The sequence below is a fragment of the Strix uralensis genome, chromosome 3 (assembly GCF_047716275.1).
Source record: "Strix uralensis isolate ZFMK-TIS-50842 chromosome 3, bStrUra1, whole genome shotgun sequence".
In the NCBI taxonomy this organism is placed as follows: domain Eukaryota; kingdom Metazoa; phylum Chordata; class Aves; order Strigiformes; family Strigidae; genus Strix; species Strix uralensis.
The window spans coordinates 9,867,833-9,889,244 of NC_133974.1; positions in this window are offsets into that span (position 1 = coordinate 9,867,833).

Below are 21,412 nucleotides of genomic sequence, written 5' to 3' on the forward strand. Positions count from 1 at the left end.
AAGAACATTAGGAAGAAGATTAGGCCAATGGGATGAACCAGCAGCTGTTGAGTGAGGAATGCACTGGCAGTTTCTCAGGACTAAAGAGAGCTAGTGCACGAATCCAATGCCTGCTGCTCTTTGAGCTAGTGCCTGGACCAATAAACCTCCTGTTAAAATGAGCCTGCTGTGACTGTTTTGTTGGTATTTTTAATTTAAACAATAGCTAATTAAATATGAAAGCAATTAGTATTTCTGTTCAAACAGCTGTCATGTAATGTCTGGTGCTGCAGTTATAATTCCTTAGCAGTATTGCAAATGGTTTAGAAGCAATGGCTTTCAGGGAGGGGAAGGCGAAATAGAGCAATATTTTCTATGGGCATTGAAAACCACTGGCAGGTGCATTTAACTTTTGCTGCTTCGATTTACAAGCATGTGGGATGCTTAGAAATATAAATATTCTTTGGATTCTGGTGGAACTTTAGGCAGCATTATAATATACGACAGGGAGAGAAATACAGTTGCTGATGCTGTCTTCCAGCGTTAACAGTGGAAGATTTCCTTATGCAGCATCTCAAAACCTTGGTGGGGAAGAAAAGTGACCTGGTCTTCCTCCACCCTTGACGTTCTTCATACAGCTCACTTTGATTACAGCAAAAAAATGAGGACAGTAAAGAACTGGTGAGGCACAAAGTCAGCTGGAATTTCTGTTTTCCTCTTGGCAGCTGGTTGTAGTTTACATGGGGAAAAGCTAAGGTGCTCTTATCTTTCCTACACTTCCTACCCTACCCCATAAGACAGTGAAGCCAGCAGGTTTTCCAGTGATTTGGGTTTACTAAAGACACCCTGGCAGTGACAGGATGGGCAGCAGCCTGGGTGCAGGCAATGAATGTTGCTCCTTGTGTGTATGCTGGCAGCGTTCATCTCAGCTTTCACTCTTCATAGCCCCATGTATTGGTTCCTGAAGCCCAGGGGCTGTGGTGCAATTGCAGTCATACGCGTCTAACAGCAGTCTGGGAGATCCACACACACTCTTTGTGCGATTCTTGCCCAATGTTCCTGCATTTGAGAGTGTCCTTGCAGCATTTAAAAAGTTCAAAGTTGTACAAATGCTACATTAATAATTAGGGCCTCTACTGCGACCCACTGTAGATACAGAATTGCCACTCCTTTTAACTGTAGTTCAGCCTGTACTTTTGTAATCTGAGCTGTTAAGTGTATTTGATCAGATATGTTTTTCACAAACTAATAGCGAGGCATCCACAATAATTTAGGTTCTTACTGATCCTGCCATGGCTTTCCTTGTTGAATCATCTACTAACTTACTGATACAGTTAAACAGAACTGCCATCACTACAAATTCCATTATTATATAAGAATATGGGAAGAAAAGTGTTCTTAAAGCAGACATCTAGCTGGTGCAAATCAACACAAATTCCTACACATTAAAAGCTCAATTTCATTTACAGTGGCTAAGAACTGGACCTACTCTTGGCTTTGGCTGGCAAGAATACAAAAGAACCTCATTACTTCCAAGTTTTTTATTGTGAATAAATAATTGGCATTGATCTATGTTCAGTCACCTTGTATACATTATTAAACAGTTTTTTACTAAACAACCATTTTTTAAAAACAACCAAAAATTTCACTGAAAAATACGTCAAATCTCAGTATAAAATCAACTGAAGGAGTTTAGCAGTAAGGTGAGTGAAGTTCATTTAATTAAAAGATTGCTAGAGGGGAGACATTGGCAGATCAATTTTTTAAGTTTGTGGAATTATGCACTGATATGCAAGTTTAAAGCTGCTGCCTCTGATTGCAGAATGTAACAAATGGGAAGCATTATATATTTATGAACCATTCAATATCTTCTCCCTTTTTTTCAACTGGTTTATTGGAAAAGAAAAAAAGTATCCATTCCAAATTGTGACAGCCAGAGTTAAACAGACATTACGGAAATATATATAAGAAGGTGTTAACGTACATTTCAACATGAAATTCTAATTGAAACTTCCACACAGTGGGAAGCCAGGGAGTAAGTTTTATGGCCTGGGGACACAGAGAAACTGCTTTATAACATATTGCCTTTTGATAATGAATATTAACTGATTATTTTTTAGGTTCATAATTTATTAAATAGTTTGCTACCATTGATTTGTACTTGAGGATTTTTCAGAACTTCCTGAAACTTTTAATGTTTGGTTTCTCATTAAGGGTTTATATGTTAAAAATATACATAGTGGAAATGTTAAAAAAAAAAAAAATTAGTAAAAAAATGTTCTTTTAGCTAATCAGTAGTCTCAGGCCCAGAGCCCTGCCAATGCATATTCTTAACCTGTCTTAAGAGTTGAAAGCATGAAACACATCGAGATCCAAAGGTTTCGGAAGAGTCTAGGAAGTCTGTAGCATCCCCATAATTGTGAAAAATGCAGTATTTTGGAATTTTAAATATTTGTACAGTGATCATATAAATGGCCTTTTATGAGCTCACATAAAACTGTGTTTTTTTATTAATATTACTATGATTGTTTATTATTATTGCAGCATAGCACAACACTTACTCTAGTTAAGGGTCCCTTAGCATTTCCATTACATATCCCATTTTTGGAGGGGTTTATGACTCAGTCGTTTAAATTCTCTGCAGGCTAGAAATTGGCAAAGGAGCTCACAGTCTGAAGTAATCTGTTTAATGAAAAAAATGGAACAAAATCAATCTGGTTTGTTAGAAAAATGGTTGGGGAAACCCACTACTACATTAAGCAGTTCCTGAAGTTTGTTTATTATGATTCTATTTTTAAAAAGCTGGTGTTGTTTAGAAGAAAGCCATGCATCTATTTCATTGGTCCTGATTCAGTTTTTGCCTCTAGGCTAGGAAGTGATTTACATCCATTTAGACTTGGTGCAAAACACTTGTTTTGAATTAATGGTGTCTTACATAAGGTTCACATATACAAATTTTGAACATGCAAAACAACAACAAATTGGGCCTCTTGACTTATGGCTAGCCAGTGGGTGTCCTAAAGCTTCTATTTCACAAGCTGATCAATTATACCATGCTGGAACACAGTGCAGAACCAGCACTGCTACAAATCAGTATGTCCAATCATGGAGTTTCTCTTTTTGCTGCTTCTTTAGTGTAACTCTCCATCATCTTTTGTCTGATTTCTAACAATATTTATTTCTTCTTCCTACATAACTACCTTGGTGTGGATGTATAAAACATTTCATTGATGAGATTTTCGTTATATAGAGTCATGGGATTATTCAGGTTGGACTTCAAGGTGCCTCTAGTCCAACTTTTTGCTCAGAGTCAGTTGTGGTGTCCAGCCAGGTTGCTGAGAGCTTTTTCCAGTCAGGTCTTGAAATCCTCCAAGGACTGAGACTGCACAGCCTCCCTAGGCAGCCTGTTCCAACACTGACCTCCCCTTGAAACCATTTCTTTTTAAGGCTGAACAAATCCAGCTCCTTCAAAGACTATCCTACTACAAAAATGCTAGTTTCAAGGGATATTTAGTATGTTATACAGTTGCCTTTGAGTAGCCTGTTCTAGCCCTTGAAGATACAGTGCAATTCACTCTCCAGTAAACTTTTTACTTCCTCACAAAATTAGCAAATAATCATAGACCCTTTTGTATATAATTACATTGATTATAATGTTTGAATGACTGGGGGACCAACACGATGAGAGGAGTCTTCTATCTGCCAGGTCTTAATGCATGCCTTGGCTGCATACCATCTGTGTGTCCAGACAAAATGTGAGTGTAAATTATTCCTTCTGCTCTCTCGTACTCATGTTTTTGTGAAAAGTAAACCCAGATGCATTGGTCAGAAAGGATATTTATGGAGCTATCATGCATAAATGGCATTTTATGAGTCATTTAGGAGGAGAATGGAGGAAAATATGTCCTAATATTACTGACAACTGCTCCAGATCTGCTAGGAGAGTTGATGCAAGTTCATTTTGTGTCAGGATGGTATAGTGATAGGGAGGTAAGAGGAAAACAGCAGAGCAGGGATGCAGTGGGAGGAACACACTCTGTATAAACATACCTTGCTGCAGATCTGCGCTTAACAATGCAAGCTAGTTTCCTGTATCTTCATTCCTGGTATGTAGAAATGGCATAAAACCTGTTTCTTTTCCCACTGGGTGTTCTGAAGATAATTGCAGTGAAGCTTGAAAAGGCTCATAACCTGTCACAGTACAGGCTATACAAGCAGTTAAAACGTTGGGAACACTGCACAGTGTGATAAATATTGACCTTTCAAGTAGCATTAGTGCTACAATCGTTCCAGTCTGTATCCAGAATAATGTAAATCAACACACTGGAGGGTGTTCTTGAAAATACCAGAGGGCACATTTCACCATCACTGCATTCTCCATGTTGGTGACTTTTCTTTACCAAAAGTCTGCAAATAATTTGTCTCCACAAAAATAACTTATCCTCAAAGTGTATGCAAAATACTGTGTTAATTTTACCAAATGAAAGTATTTTGCTACCTAATTTAATAAAGTATCAAAATTAATAAATATAAATGTTCCTTATGAAGGAGTTAATTTGATGGCAGGACTAAAACTCATGGTTACAAGCATCTTGGACAGAAAAAACAGGCTCAGTTGACATACCTGCAGATGAGAGAGAGAAGACAAGGATGAAGTCATATGCAGTGCTTGTACTTGTTATTAATCACTGACAGTAAACATACTGTAACAGCAGTACTCCTATAACACACACTGTCAATATGCTTTACTTCCCAATCACAGCCGAAGCCCATGATCTAATCTCCTGACCTGCTGCATGTATTTTCAGCTTTATTTAGGGATTAAAAGTATTTGAAACCTATTTTTAATTTCTTCCTGTGTTTAGTGTAAAGTTAAATATCATCCCAGTTTTAAGGTACCTGCAATTGATAATATAGTCGCAAGCAAAAAGGATGTTTTCCTTTGTGCGCCTATATCGATATGTTAGGTTGTTTTATAACACTTCTCACCCAAGTATGATGCCTGAATTACATAGAACACTGAGTGAGCCCTTTCCTTCTACTCCTTCCATTACGGCACCCCCCAAAAAGACTAACCTATAGAAAATAACACTACTGGCAAAAAGCATGTAGGGAGGAGAAGCAATCAGACTGGAAAGCTGATCAGAGAAGGACTTATTCTGATCTACTCTTGTAAAACATTGCAATAGAATTTGCCAATAATGTTTACCATTGTAGAATGGATACTTCTGGATTTTTTTTTTTCTCCTGGGAAATCCATAGCTTTCATATTCTATCTGTAAGAACTATGATGTTTAACTTATTCTAAAAACAGATATCCAGCTAGCGAAACTTGCACTTATTTAATATATTCTAAGTATCCTTTAAAGACATACTGCTATGTATACGTCTCCTACATCAGTTGAAGGAGCTGTAAGGAGTGGAGTGAGAGGAAGAACAAACAGAAGGAGGGAGGGTTGTTTTTTATCTCACCTGAAGAAATATCTCAAGACACATTTCTGAGGTTAGGTTTCCTATGCCCACCTCTACACTAATAAATTAAATATTCTTGGGAAAATTCCTGACCAACTGGCTGGGAGGAACCCACATCTATCTCAGCCTCTGAAAACAGGGTGGTTGCATGCAAATTGCCTGTTGGAAATGATGCCTAGAAATGTACTGTTCCCAAGGACTGTTTAAAAAATTGCTAATTGGGATAAACCCAAAACAAGACAGAGACTGTTCTAGCAGTTTAACAGCTGAGGTATGGATAATATAGATGATTGTATTGGAAAGCCCAGAAATGTACTGGATGTTATTTAGTTTGATGGTATAGACATAGCCCCCAGGTGCATGTAATAAACTGTCACAAGTAATTCATGACACATCCCAGCTGAAAGTTCTGAGATGTATGTAATATTCAGAACACATCCCCAGTCATCCAGCAGTAGGCTGATCATCTGAACCAAGGAACTGCTGGGTCATAGGACAAATGCCTTGTATTTTCAGTATTGGTAGCCTTGACATACAGGCAGTAGTCCAGCTTTTTCAGAAGTTGAAAGGATCCTACTTTAATTTCTAAAAGGGTAATAATATAGCAAAGTTCCTAACTGTAGTATCTACTATAACTGAAACATGTAAAGTCTGGCTTAAAGTAAAAGAACATTTTATTTTACCTTTGCAAATTTCTCCTCAACAACCCCCCCCAAAAAAAAAACCCAGCAAAATCCCACCAAAATTAAACAAAAAACTGTGTTTGACTGTAAGCTGTAAGCAGAAGTCTGAGCAGGTTTTCTTTGCTTTATTTATTGCAACAGTGAGCAGAAAGATGACACTACTCCTTGGAAATTGCATATTTGGAAGAGAATGTGTCTGCATGTAGCAAGCACAAAAAAAAAAAAAAAAAAAAAAAAAGCAAAAGAAAAAAAAAGCTAAAGCATCAGGCAAAGATAAGTGATATCACAATGCCAAGACTCATGGAGGCCAACACACTTTAAAAGTGACTGAAGAATATTTATCCTGATCTAAACAAAACAACCAACACCACAGAAGCAAGATGCAGCTGATAATATCACATGAAATACTCAATTAAATGTATTGATACCTTTGTTAGCTGAAAGCTGAACAAAAACCTTTTGGTCATGTGAATCTCATTTCCAGTGAGTGTCACAGTTGTGTTAGTTTTGATTAGAGGCTGAAGAACCTCCACCATACAGATGTGTGATGAGCACAACAGTCACTGCTTGGTTCTGTTAATAATTAATGACCAAATACCTACAGTGCCACCCACAGGCACTTGGTATTTCTCCTGGTTACTAAATAGGTTCCGGCCTTACATTTCTAATCCAAACGTAATTGATAGGCAGTTGGGTTTTTTTCTTCCACTGGACTAAATCACCCTATGACAAACTTGAAACCCTGGCCAACTATTAAAAGATAAAACAGAAGGAGGAAAACAAAAAAAGGAGGAAAAAAAAGAGAAAAAATATTTTCAAGTTCTATCACTCTTTTCAAGTTTAATGCTGACGTGCCTGCCTAAAGCTTTCTACTAAACTGGGATGAGTAGTCAACATCTGTTCTGAATTATTTATTTATTTTCAATTGCAGAAAATTGGCAGCTCGAATGTCCCTAAGAGAAGGATAATTGTAATTATCTATGATGTTGTGAAAACTGTTTCAATGTCTCAGCAGCTACTGAGGGCCTGGGGTTTTTTCTCTCCTTCCATCATATATAGTCCAGTGTGTGTATGGATGTGGAAAAAGTAAACTTCAGGGTTCTCTTTGTAAGTTTTAATGTCATTTTTTCCCCTCCATACCAGTTTGAATAGGCTATAATCTTTTGCTAATTAGGGGTTCCAGAACATGCATTTTAAATACACCAGTTATTGTTAAACCTGATGACATGGTTACTGTTCCAAGGTCTACATTCTTCAATATGCTGTGCTTGAAAGGGCTGTTTTGCACCTGTGTAGATCCCCATGGATATTCAGGGGGGCCTTCAGGCCAGCAAAGCACTGGAATGCCTAATATATCCGAAAAAGGTGCAGAGGTAAATATTGTACTAAATTCCAATAATAACTTATATATAATTAACAAATGAGTAAAAATGTTGATCTCTTGTTTCTGTCACTTTGCAGGAAGAAGAAAGGATCAAATATCAAATCCAAGAAGTAAGTAATTTTCTCAGAAACCCATTTGTACTACTATTTGAAAGAAAAGCAAATAAAATTAATAGTGAATCTTTCATTGCAGCTTGTATCTCCAGCTCATCAAATCACCACAGCAGACTACTGGAATTCTTATTGTCTGGCTTTAAATAAAAAGTAGACAGATTGAAAAGAGAACTGTTTGCCCTGGAACTAAAGGAAAGAAAAATGGGAAATGTATTACCTTATATATCGAGGAAAAAGATACATTAAATCTGAACACAGAAGAAAGTGAGATATGGAATAATTACATATCCATGGACTAAGGTAAAAGGCATGCATGACTCCTATAGAGCACCAAGTCCAGAGTACGTTTTGATGGGGAATTATTAACCACATAACAGTGACAGCTAACTGTAAGGTCTGATGGGACTGAGGGATTTGAACTAACTTAACATCTGATGGATAAGGAAAATATCAGGAGATAAAGGCTAGATCTGTACTAATAAACTGAACAGTGCCAGGGATCATTCTCTGACATTGAGGCCAATTGGCACAGTCTAGTCACATCCATGCTATTAAACTCTCTTAGCCTCCAGCGCAACATGGTCAGATCTGCACTGCCATTTGGGAATGGTCCCCGACCTGTACTAACTTCTGAACTGGATCCAGAAATTATCTGGCTAGTTGGATCTGACCAAAAGCATGGGCATGATAAAATTCACCAGTGGAGATGACTGAATTCCAATGTTAGTTCTAGCTCTAGTTCATTGACTTGTTATCTGTGCACAGCTATATTTTCCAAAAATCCTTAAGTTGCATTAGGGAAAAGGTTTTATTTTAAAATGTGCAGAAAGTAGTAAGTGGTGTATGATACTGAAAAGATCATATTGAAAAGACCTCTCTTTTAAATAAGTTTGTTATGAAAACAAATTAGTCATGATTAAGTTAACAACAGAACAGGAAAATGGGCCAATATAGGGAAAGAAGAGGTCAGAGTTACTTGTATAAGCTAACTTTCCATAGCTGAAAAATGCCTTCAAATAGTTTAAAATATTAGCCAAAGTGCCAAAAATTATTTCCATAAATGTATGAAGAAGAGGTGATTCAGAAAACAGGAGAAAAGAAAACAACATAATACCAATATTTAGAATTGGAGAAAGGAGATCCCAAGGGCTTAAAAAGCATTTGACCTCATTTTGATACCCCAAAAGATATTGAAACAAAATAGTTAAGCTGTTTTTGTGCAGCTGGTAGATAATAAGGTGCTAAGAAAAGGGCAATATGGATTTGTCAGGATTTGAGCAAAACATGCCAAGCCAGTCTAATTTCCTTCTTGACATGTTAACTGGCCAAGCAGATATTCTAGAAACAGTAGATATGTTTGACAGTCTGACTTATGTTACTCTTTTGATGTGGATGCATGGGGCATTCTTACAAGTAATTTTGGGAAATGCAGTCTTGATCAAATGCAGTTGACGCAGAACTGGTCAGGAAAAAAATACTCAGAGCAGAGTTATCACTAGTTTTCTGCCAAACCAGGAGGGTCTTTCAAATTGGCCTCACATATGGCAGTTCTGGGATATATATTATTTAATATTTTCATTAAAGACATGTGTTGACAGAAGAGTGAATATACTTGAGGAAAGTTGAAGGACTTCAGACTGGGAGTGGTTATACCACTTTAGAGGACAGAAGAGTAGCTCAGAGATTATGGTATATTACAGAAAATAGTCTGAAATCAATAAGAAGAAATTTGTGAAAGGCGACTACAAAGTATCCTGAGGAAAGAAAAGTAAGATATGAAAAAAAGGGGAAAACAAAAGAGTTATATAGAAAATGGGAGTTGTAGTTAACTGTAAAACATATACGGGTTAAATAGACGATGTTATAAGAAAGACAATATCATTCTAAAGTGTATTCATTTCAGAGATGCATGCAGGACTTAAAAAGGTAATTACTTAATTCTACTTGAACTACTAAGGTCTTTGATCTAGTTCAACTTTCTAGAATTTGCACTACTCATTAACAAGCAGGCTGGTAAACTCTGTAGAGTCTAAAAGAGATCAACAAAGATAATAAAAGACAACAAAAAGATAAATTGTCAGGAAAAGATAAAAAAAAATGTTTTGTCCAGAAAACAGAAAATTAGGAGATGCAAGCTGTATTTAAACCCGTTAAACAGATACAGGCTCACAAAGGCATAAAAAGGGTTTCTGAGTCTCAAAAAAATGTCATTTCATCTATTTAATTTTTTTAATATGTATGTAAATCCAAGTTTTTTTCAAGTTTTGATGAATCAAAAGTTCTTCAGACTGTGCAGCTGCTCATTGAATTTGATGTTACTTGTCAGCTTCATTGCTACTATCAGTTTTCAGGGTCTTTGGCTTCAGGGCACATATGCCAAAATCGCCTGCTCCAGGGCTATGGATCCATGTCTTTGAGCATTCCCAGGACAGTCCCACCACTCATGTGCTCCCCAGAGCTATAGCCTCCTTGGCTCCCACCATCCTTGGCCCTGGGGCAGACTGTCTGTGCTACCCCTTGGTATATACACACCCTCCAAATGCATCTCAGCAGTCTGAAATCTTGATAACAGGGAAATGAATATAAAGATTGCTATTATGTTTTCCAGTGCTGAAATTAGGTTTATATAACAGTTAATTACTACTTCTTGTGTTCACTTACAAATAACATTTCCCCCTCCTGCAGGAAGAACAGGAAAAGAAGCAATCCCAAACGCTATAATCAGCACCTCACAGTACCTGCTGGATAGAATGCAACAATGGTCTTATGCTGCCAGAGCAAACCCAGGTGCAAATTTGATAAGTGGAAGTTTGGGAGGTGAAGGGGGGAAGCAGTAATCTCACTTTCTCTATGAGTCCTCATTGAGTGCAGCATGAGTGTACGGGGTGAAGAACATAGTCACTGCTGTGTAACTTCATTGTTCATCGGGCACTGCCCCTTCTAATGCACAGGTCAGATTGATTCAGTGGTGAAAAAGAAATGGAAAGATATGTGAGGTAAGCAAAGACATGACATCCTATTCCTCTAGACTGAAACATGCATGGTTTGCTGAACCAGAGGGAGAAAGGAAAGGGAATATATTCTTGAGGAACATACTTCCACTGTTTCAAGGATTTAGAAGCAAGCACTGGTGGTCAGCAACGTGTGATATAGATGGAGCCCTGCTCATTTAATAACATTTTTTCCTAGCCTTGAGGTAAAGGGTTTGGATATCTTTGAGTATATGAGTGTTTGTGAAGAGGCAGGATCCATGCTGAAGGCATGTACTCCTTTGGTCTGTGACTTGTACTTCTGCAGCTGTGGTACATCCCTCCATGCCAGACTAGTGAGGAGGGAGTGCAGGCCATGCTGGGTAAACTTTTTGTAGCTTCAGACCCTTCATCCTCTGTTACACTGGTGGAATTTATGGCTGAATCAAGCCTCTATAGTGTGAAATGCTAATGTAACCCAAATACATGAGCTATAATCCATAGCCTGGAGGAAGGTCTCTTATCCTTACGTCTGGGAGTGTGCTACTTCTGTGCTGCTGAGTTGATTTTGCTAGTAAAATAAGGCAGCTCCTGCCTCCAATCATAGGTGTATATTGTATTCATGCTACTCTGCTGAATTTCATATACCCTAGGGTTCCTCATGGTTTAAAAAAAATAAGGGGATCAGGACAATGCTACAAGGTGATACTTAATATAATGAAAATCTAGCAAACTTTGGTGATGTTAAAAGCAACTAGATGAGAAATTGTTTTGACTGAAATACACAAGAACAGTCTCGTAGGTCTAAAAGATTAGAGGATTTATTATACTCTCAAGAAAATGATAGAAGTAGCTAGTGTTCTGGCCACCTGCTGTGTCCTTAGTGAAGTGAGATTCAGTTTAGTTGTATTTCAATTTCCTAATTATGACAGAACAGTTTTAGTTTTTCAAAGTCCAACCTTTGAGAGTCATAAGGCTGAGATTCTTGTGTAAACACAGACAAAATTCTGCACAGAAAAAGCAAATAAACAAATACATATAAGGCAACTGGCATGTTGCAAAATAATTATTAAGTCAGTATTTTCCTAAAATTTTTCTTTGTTGGGAGGCAGTGGTTAATCCCAGATAGCTTTTACCCCCTTAATAAGATTTTCGGAAGGCAGAGGGGAGAGGAATAAAGAAATACATCTATAGCTAATTCCATGTTGAGCTGAGCTTGTTAAACCAGATACTCTGAAGCTAAAGAGTTTCACAGAAGAAAAGAGGAAAGAGCTTTTTCAACTTCCAGAGAGAAGGTAGCAATAAACTGACTTGATGATCACTGTTGTTAAATTGAGCCCCTTGGGATGCCAGGTAATTTGGTAGTAACGTGAAAGACTTGGTCTTTAGCAAGCCTGTTTGAATGACTGTCTGGAGGTTCCATCTTTATAGTCCCAAATTCTCTAGCACCTTTCTTTGCAGGGGGACCTATTATGCTGCAACAGTCAGTTGATGAACTGCAGAAAGTTAAAGAAGGCAAAAGGCCATTTTCACTGCATGGGCTAGATTCAAAAGCATTAAAAGTAGCAGGCTGAAGGGAGAAGAGATGCTTTATTGTTCATCCCTAGAGCACAGTGGAGTCACAAAAGAGATCTTCAGAGAGAGAACATGTATTTAGAGTGTCGGAAAGTTTTTGGAGATATAATCTGTTTCTAATAAAATTGCTAATTTATCAAAACTCAGAAAGTTTCTAGAATTTCTTCATATTTTGAGAAGATGTATCCCAACTAGTCTGTTAACTCTCCATTTATCAGTTAAAACTATTTTTCCCCCAATATCTCTGCAGAGTGGTTTAGTTTCAGAGTTCCTTGTTTTAACAAGTTCATACAGATATTTTTCTTTATACTTCACTACTCTGGCCTTATAGAGTGTAAATGCTGAAACAACTCAAGGATCTCACTGGATTGTTGCTAGTGCTAGTTGTCACCTGTTTCCAGAAGAGACAATTATGTTCTTTCAATAATATTAATTTCCTATTTTCAAGGTCACTTCATTTTCTTCTCATTAACTTGGAAATCTCAAGTCTGTTTCTCAAAGACGAAGAAGGTACCTATACTCTCACCTAAACATAACTAACTTTTTCTATTCTAGCTGTCAAGTCGAGGAGGACAACTCTCACATGCCATGGCTTCTGATCCTTATACTGACACTATCTGTGCAACAGTTTCACATTTCATTAAGAATGATGTAATAATGGATCTTGTTTGCTCCTGAGTGATAACTGAGCACTGATCTAATCTAGCAAATAGAACTACAATTATAAATTATCAAAGAAAAGGTGATGGTGTTTTAATGGTGCTGATTAAAGGTGATTTGATTTACTGACATAGCAATGGGTGCCAATATTGAATGAATACTTACCAAATATTTCTGTGCGTATACACTCAAGTAAAATAATTGAATTCTCCGCAGTAGCTTTTTTACTTCCTTTGTGTTTGTCTTTTGTGAATATTCTATAAAGTGAATTTAATGGCAGAATGCATGTGATAATAGTCAGTTTTAAGCAAATATTGGAGAATATTTGAGCCTATAAACACTGAATTTGGAGATGCAAATATTAGCATTACAGTTCTGAATATTTTCAATGAACTTGGTGTTAGTACTCTTCCAAATATTATTTTTCACCAAAACCTCATATTTCTATTGCGCTCTGGATGAGTAAAAACTATTTCCCTCAGTCTTTGACAAAGTGGGAGTAGCATGGTTGTGGAAGACAAAAGAAATATTTTTCAACAGAAACAGATGTTATTGCATCAAAATAGCATCTAAATTCATGTGTGCTATACATGGTCTTGGAACTGTGGCAGTAAAACCCATCACCCTGCTGTCTGTGAGCATTCTGTGTAACTCTTTCTGCTGCTACCCCCCAACCTGAAAAGTTACAAAAATCTGCAGCGTGATCAGAAACACTGCTGTTGCACTTTTCAAGTCTGCTATTAGGAAACAGTGCTAGGCGTTTTTAAGTCTATTTTTATAAGAAATGCATGTGTACCTGGAATCTGTGAACTTTGAAGGATGATACAGGGCCATGGGAATTACTATACTATAGCAAATATTGTCCAGGTAGTCCGATACTATATTTCTGACAGAAAGCCAATATCAAACACTTCAGATAAAGAGAATGAGAAATCCTCTTATGGACAATTATGTTATAACCTGGCCAGTCCAAAACTCTTTCATTTAATGGTTGTCTCTTATTCTGAAATGCTTCCAATTGTCCGGGGTGACCGTTCCAAAAGTCAGAGTTATAAAATCTTATTTTCTCTTCTGATAGTCCAGACTTTTACTAGTCTCAAGAAAGAGTTGCAAATTGCAGTGAAGAGAAACTAAAACCAGAAAACTTTGTGTGGAAAGTGCAAGTCCCCTCTTCAGTATTTTGGACTGGAAGGGTGGAGGTGGTATAGGAAATAGAGAAGAACAAACCCCAAATTTTTAGACAAGTAGATTTCATGATACACATATTTAAAAATTACTGGAATCAGATAAAATTTTGATTTAAACTAAAAATCTCTTTCTTTAAAAATTGTATATGTCAAGCTATTAAAAACCCTAAAGCAAGTATTATTTGCGGTTGATTCTTAATTAAATCCTCTCTTTAAAAGAAAGTTTTTCAAACTCAGACTTTAACTTTTCTTTATCATTAATTCATCTCCTGTTTAGTTTAAAATAGTGATGGTTTCTTCAGTTTCTACATAGAAATTTCTTGCTATTTTTCTCATTTAATCATTCTCACCTCAGAAACATCTCAGGAATTCTTTCACATCATGAAGTAATCTAACGCACGGTGAATAAAGGCACTTTTTTTACTTTTTCTAAGTTTAGGTTAAATGTTTCTGTAGGATGGGTAAGATATGTTTACAGAGCACAGATTGTCCATGAATTCTCTAGAAATAGTGGTCAGTTTTCACTCGTCTGAAACATAACATTACAAGAGAATAATGGGATGTGTGGTTTGCAAGGGAAAGCCTGAGTCAAGCTCTCTCCTGTAATTTTCTGGTTTCTTGTTTATAAGTTTTGGGTGGGTGATTTGTATTTTGAAGGATATATTATCTGCTCTTTAATAATGTTTTTCTTTTTCAGGATCTACTGCTCTATTATATCTTTCTGGTATTTAATGCATCCAGTTACCAATACATGTCTTTCAAGTGTCCTTTATAATGTATAACAGCAGCAAGTGTTAATTATGTCCCCAACAGCCTCCTATATACACAGTTTACAGAGGAAGAAAGAGAGAACATAAATGCACTCACAGTATTATATTAATTACTAGGAGAGCAAGAAGCCCATATGCTTTAAAATTTGTACATATGTTCCTTGGCTATTTGCTCTCCCCGGTGCAAGTGTTTCTATTAAAGCTGAATTTGTCATTTTTTTAATTTCTTACTGACAGTTGGCAAGAGTGTTGTTCCTCCTGTCTGAAGACTGCCAACCTAGCTACTCAGGGAGAAGTAAGGACCGCTCTCAGTGCTCTTGAAGGGATGGTGCTGAATTCCTTTTACCTCATGCTTAAGATATATATAGGAATATATTCTTTCTTCCCCAAATTAACCAATTCCCTCTTTCTTCCTGGTATACCATATCTGTGCAGCAGGCAATTAATGACATTTATTGAATAGGATCAACTCTGAAAGCTGTCTTTTCACTGTATATCCATATACTCTTTACAGAAACCTTCCTCTCTCCACCATTTTCTCCTGTAAAAGCCTGGTTACAGGGACAAGTATTACACAAAATCCTGAAGAGTGATCAGCAAACTCACTCCTGCATCTAATGATGATCCATTTAAATTTGCCCGCACCTCGAGTTGTTTCTTGGAAGTGTTATTTAAGCATCTTACAGGAATCTTTCTGCCACAGAGAAAAATAAGAGAATGGTGATCTGACAGCCAGGATCTAAGGCAAACAGGGAATACTAATTAGAAAATCCTTTGAATGCACATGGATGAAAAGAGGAGAACAATATAATTGCCACCAGTGCCTCACCTAGCCAAGAATCTGCTTGCTCAGTCATTAGGACAGTGACCTGTGGAGCATATAGGTGTATCAGGGATAACTATTTTTTAGTCATTTTGGGGACCATGACTGTCCACCTCTCACTGATTGCACCCATGCCAATAAAAGAGTGTTGGAGCTTGTTCTGCTACCCTTAGGCCAATTGCCATATCCTAGCTTTGTCCATACTCTGTTAGCCTCCAAAACTGGGGATACGGGGGAACGGATGGATGAAAACTGCCTATTAGCTGCAGTTCTTGAGCCACATTAACTCCTGTACATGGCTGAGGAATTGTGCTAGATCTCAGAACAAAACTGTACCAGAAGCCCTTCCAGTAATTTACTACAATGGACATCTGAATACATTGCCTGTGCCTGGACCTGATTTAATTTTCTGCTATTAGTCTACTCTATGTAAATATTTACAAATATATACCTTTACATATAGATATATATACATGCATATAAACAAATATGCACACATATGCACATACAGTATAAGAACCGTATAAGAATGGTCTTTAACAGACTTGTAAAACTCAGCCTCAAGCTCCATGTCATGGTATCTTCACTGGCTAAATTAAAGGCAGCGTGAATATGCTGATACATGCTGCAATCACACATCTTCTTACAGTGTAGACATACCGTAATAATGAGTGTCAGTTAAGGTCTTGGTTCAGCTCTAATCATTTTGCGCTGCTCTGCAGTACAGTGAATGCATTTCATCTGCAAGTGGAGAGTGCTCCCAGCAGAGGGAAGTTCTCTACTTGTATAAAGTCAGCACAGCTGATTCCCACAAATACCTTGTCAACCCTGTGGGATGGACATACACAGAATGAATAACAGAGCAGAAAGAGAGTCTTTCAGTGGTCTCATAAAAATGCTGTAACTTAGAAGAGCCCTCAAGCTATTTTAAATGAGGTCGTACTACTACTGGCTTTCCTATCTTCCTTTCTGAGTACAGGAATATGACCATGTTTAATTGTACAATTTTTGAGAATGAAGCAAAACAAAGCAAACTCTCATGTATTAGCTTTTTGTCTGTGGGTGCTGAGCAGAAATTAAAGGTAGATCCATGGCATATATCTTTTGTGGAGAGGAAAAAGGGAGGACAGAATATTTGTTCATGCATAAAAGTATCAGAGTCACTATGGATCTCCCTTTTTTGATGCAGAAATAAAGGGAGTAAGGTAGGGGAGAAGATGCTGAGAAGGCTGAGGGTGCACTGACTCATTCAGAACTGCCTTATGTTACCTTTATGATTCAGATATATTTTTTCTCAAACATTCAAACAAGTTTTTGAAAGAACAAAAGAAAAAAGAATGAACTCGGATCTTCTCTGTGTTGCTGTTCTATATCCATTAATCTGTTCACCATAGAGTTCTACTATTTTGCCTCTATTGTTCAGATGCCCATTAGCCCTTCAGATGTTCCTTCCACCCACATCTGCATCTTTAACCTCCACCTCTTCCATCAGCACTGTCCTGTTGCTCCTGTTTCCTCTAACTCCTGGCAGTGAAGGAGACGGCATGAACAAGCTTCTTCTGAGTGGTGTACAGGCTGGCCAGCCAGCCAGGATTAATGGGATGGTTGGCTAACAACAGGCCAACCAACCAAATTGATGTTGAGCTCTTCCTGAAGATTTCCTGACAGTGGGACGATAATTTGGGCCTTTCATTTTGGCCAAGCTTCCGACTTTGCTGAATGTGTCAGAAATTTATTATCCTCCAGGCCTCAGCACCTATGACAAATGTTGAAACTGGCAAATGGATTCAGAAGTTATTAGGCAGGTATAGCAGATCGCAGATAGTGTGGTTGTGTAAGCTTCATTTCTTTAGGAAACCAGGCTAAACATGGATTTGCATTTTGTACATTACAGTCACAAGACAGCAAGATAGACATTACAATATAACATCAGACTAATTGTCTGTTTTGTCTAGTATCCAGTGCCAGTGCTATTTGCTTCAGATGATGTTGCAAGAAATACTGTAGTGAGCAATTAAGGATTAACCTCTCCATAACAGAAGTTTCTTAATTCCCATCAGTTAGTGATTAGCTTATGCTCTGAAGCATGAAGGTTTATATCCCTTATGAATTTTTGTTTAATCTAATATAATTGCAGATGTTCTTGTTATCCATATAGCTACTTATCCTGTTTTGTTTTGTTTTTTTTTTTTTCCTTTTGATCCCGCCGTGTTCTTGGCCTCAGTGATATCCCATGGTAATAAATATTATGGAAATAAAATCTCTGTCCCCAGCATTGTCCCTTATTCTACAGTATAATTAGAGTGAAGTATATAGAAAAATAGGAAGTTGTGTAGATGGGAATATACACTTCGTATATAGGCATAGTTCTCTAAACAGAGCTGTGTGAACACATTCAATATCCAAATATCAAAATACCAGATTGTCTGTTTACTACAGACGGTAGGATTCATCCTGCCTAACACCGCTATCTCAGTTCGTCACCTCAGACTCTGTTTTGTAGAGAAAAATATATGTGGGGTGGCAATATATCTAACCTATGGTAGATGTCCATAGTAAGAAGAGATGAAACACACCTTGAAAGTACCACTTTCCTTCTATTCACTATGATATTAATTTTGACAACTATCTCAGGTATAGAGGTTTATAATATGAACATCTATTTTTAGTCAATATTTTTCCTAATGAGTGGTTAAATTCTTAAAACTCAGTTCAGGGGCTTGGATACTTCCAGAGAGTCATTTTGCTTAATAAAGTCTGGCTCTGTAGGAACGTTTCTTCACTCACTACATGAAGAGCATACCACAAATAGATTCCTAACTTCATGGAAGTCATCACAGAATTTTTTGCTTTGTCCAGTCATGCCAGCTTTCCCTATTCGGTATTTCTCAATTTATATTTCACACATGCATGTGTGCATTCCTTGTGGTAAATGTAGTGAGTATTTTCCTCAACTGCTCACTTAGGCATGACTGTTCCTGGAGTCAAGGTGTCTTAGAGATGTTCTGCTTCAATTCTAGGAAGAGAAGTAGCATGCCCCTACTGTAAATTTAATCCCCACTTTGTGTGAGGAATTGAAGGAAAAATGAAGACAGAAAACCAGATAAGTGAAGGTAAGGGATATGACACCCTTACTCCTAGCATCAGCAGGCAACATGGTAGAAGAAGATATGTTAGAAGACTGATCACAGTATCAGTAGCTTTCTGACCATTCTTTCTTCACCTGGAAAGAGTGAAATAAAGATGACAGTGCAGCAGCATCTCTGGCTTTGAAGTTCTGGTAAAAAAGACTTTGAGAGTCAAAGATTTGTGAACACCCTGTCATCACAAGTGCCTCATTTCCCTTTTACAATCTCGCCTTCTGCTTTTTTTGTGATCTGAGACACATACTCCATTTTATTCCCTAATTAGAGGGTGTGAAAGTGTAACCTTATGCATATCTATGTGTTTGAGCAGCTTTCAAGTTCACAAGGAAAAGATGCCAGAAAGAAAGCTTTCTCAGTTTGAACAACAGTAAAAGAAAGACCCCTAAACTCATTTATTAAAGGTTGTGATTTGGTAAAAGAAATAGAAAAAAAAACCCAACCTAACCCCAAAACAATACCAAAATCCACAAGCACACACAACGCAAAAACAAACTCCACAGGAAAAAAAGGTTTGTATTTTTCTACATACCTAATGACCTGAGTCAGTTCACTAAGGGGTCAGTCAGTGGCTAGACACCTGGAGGGAAGAGGTGGGAGATAATCTTCCTATGCCGGGAGCTGCTAGACCAGCTCAGCTGCTCCACCTCAGAGCTCCCAGGGAGCCACAGAGACTCACATTTGGGTCCTTAACTACCCATGGATTTCAACAGCAAATTAGAAATCCAAATGGGGATTAGATGAGTAAATACTTTTGTGGATCTGGGCCATGCATGTTAACATGACCTCTGTGCGTAGACTCCAGAGGAACCTGAGGTCATCAGTTGTGACTTGTTATCAGAAGCTGTCAGCCTGCTGTCTACCAGGCTGATCCTCTAACATCTGTCCTGTAGGATTTCAGAAGTACAAGCTAGAGATAGGTTTCTTGGTACATTCTACCAGAACTGAAATGTAAAATGGAAATGTTATAACCTTTTTTTTTTTCCTTATACTGCAGTTCAGAGAATAGAAAAATAACTTATTTCTAGTACCAAAATAGTGAAATAATTAACTTTCTCCAAAGCTTTATTTAATTTCCTGTGATAAAATTCTGTAGTTGAGGTTAATAATTTATGCAAGTTGTCTTTATTGTCGTTGCTTTTAGTTACCTAAGGATTACAAAGTAGTTTTGTTACAGACAGAGGTAGAATTGATATTATTATAAGCCTTTCAGTTTACCTTTTTAACTTTTAGCTATTTATTCAGGTTTACTTTTACTATTGCAGTCTCATAATTTTAATTCATGTATAAATACATAGGAATATATATTGTAATATCATTTGAATGGATTGATTCTGATTTATTTTCTGTCACCGAGCAACAAGGAAGCAGGATTGTTAGAAATGTACAAGGACACTAACTGGTGAACATGGAAGTCTAGATGGCTGTTCTTCATTATTGATGGGTCTCACAATACATAGTTAAAATAAGTGAGAACTATGACCACAGCTTTGTCCATTTTAGTTGTGCTTCTTAAAATGAAAGATAAAATGGCTGATGACTGTTAACAATAGCAAGTTTCATAAGGTGGTTTGTTTTTTTTCCCCAAACAACAAAAAAAACATGTTCTAGTGGATGGCTTCAGTAACAGTGGTTCAATGATGGTAGATTTTTGTTTGAATGAATTTGCTAAAAGATTGCTTGGATTAAGTATGATTTGTTCTATTTTCAGTCAATGAAAATAGCTGTTATTTTGCTGTAACATTTAATAAAGGCTTTCTGCAAAACAGTCAATGGTGTTAGATTATATCTCTGTTACAACATTAGTAATGGAAAACGACAACCTGAAAAGTAAGGTGAAATCAAGATGTTTTTATTTAGTGGAACAATTTTTATATCCCAGAAAATAATAAGCTCATCACCATATGTTACTTTACATTTACCTCTGAAAATGCAAAATAACAATATTGTCTGTGTCTGCTTAATTCTGTTTGACAATAGCAAAATAAATTTGCTATTGTTTATTACAGATTTTCAGGGAAGTCAGCTAACTTATCTTTGATTTGAATTTCAAATACAACCTTTTTAAAAAACATAACCAGAGATATTCATCTAAAATATTGATAAGAAATTTACATTTGAGAATATCTAATTGTAACTGGTCTTACATTAACAGTCACTTGCTGCTTGCTTTTTGGAAATTACAATTTTTATTAAAATTAAAATCACAATGAGCTGACACTCTCAGGTGTATTTCATCACACGTCATTTTTGCATATGAAAGAATAACTGCATAGAGCTATTTGAAAACAAAACAAAACAAACCAGTATCTTTATTTTAGAAATACCTTTTATTTTTCACAGAAGTAACAGCTTCTTGATCACAGAGCCTTTACGTACTTGAATTTGAGCAATTATAGCTAACTTTTAAATTATACCTAATTCAAGCAATACATCATGGTTTCATACATCTGGAAGCTTTTTTGCAAAAACGTATAAAAAAAGTTCTTTTACAATCACTCAAATAAAATTTTGGTTGTGGAAGAAGAGGTGGAGGAAGATTGAGAAATACAGATTATTGTATTATCGTATAAGGAAGATCATATTTTTGTCTTGAATACATGGTGGGAAGTTGCAGAGTAGACAGAGCCATACTTTTTTGGTGCGTTGTGGTA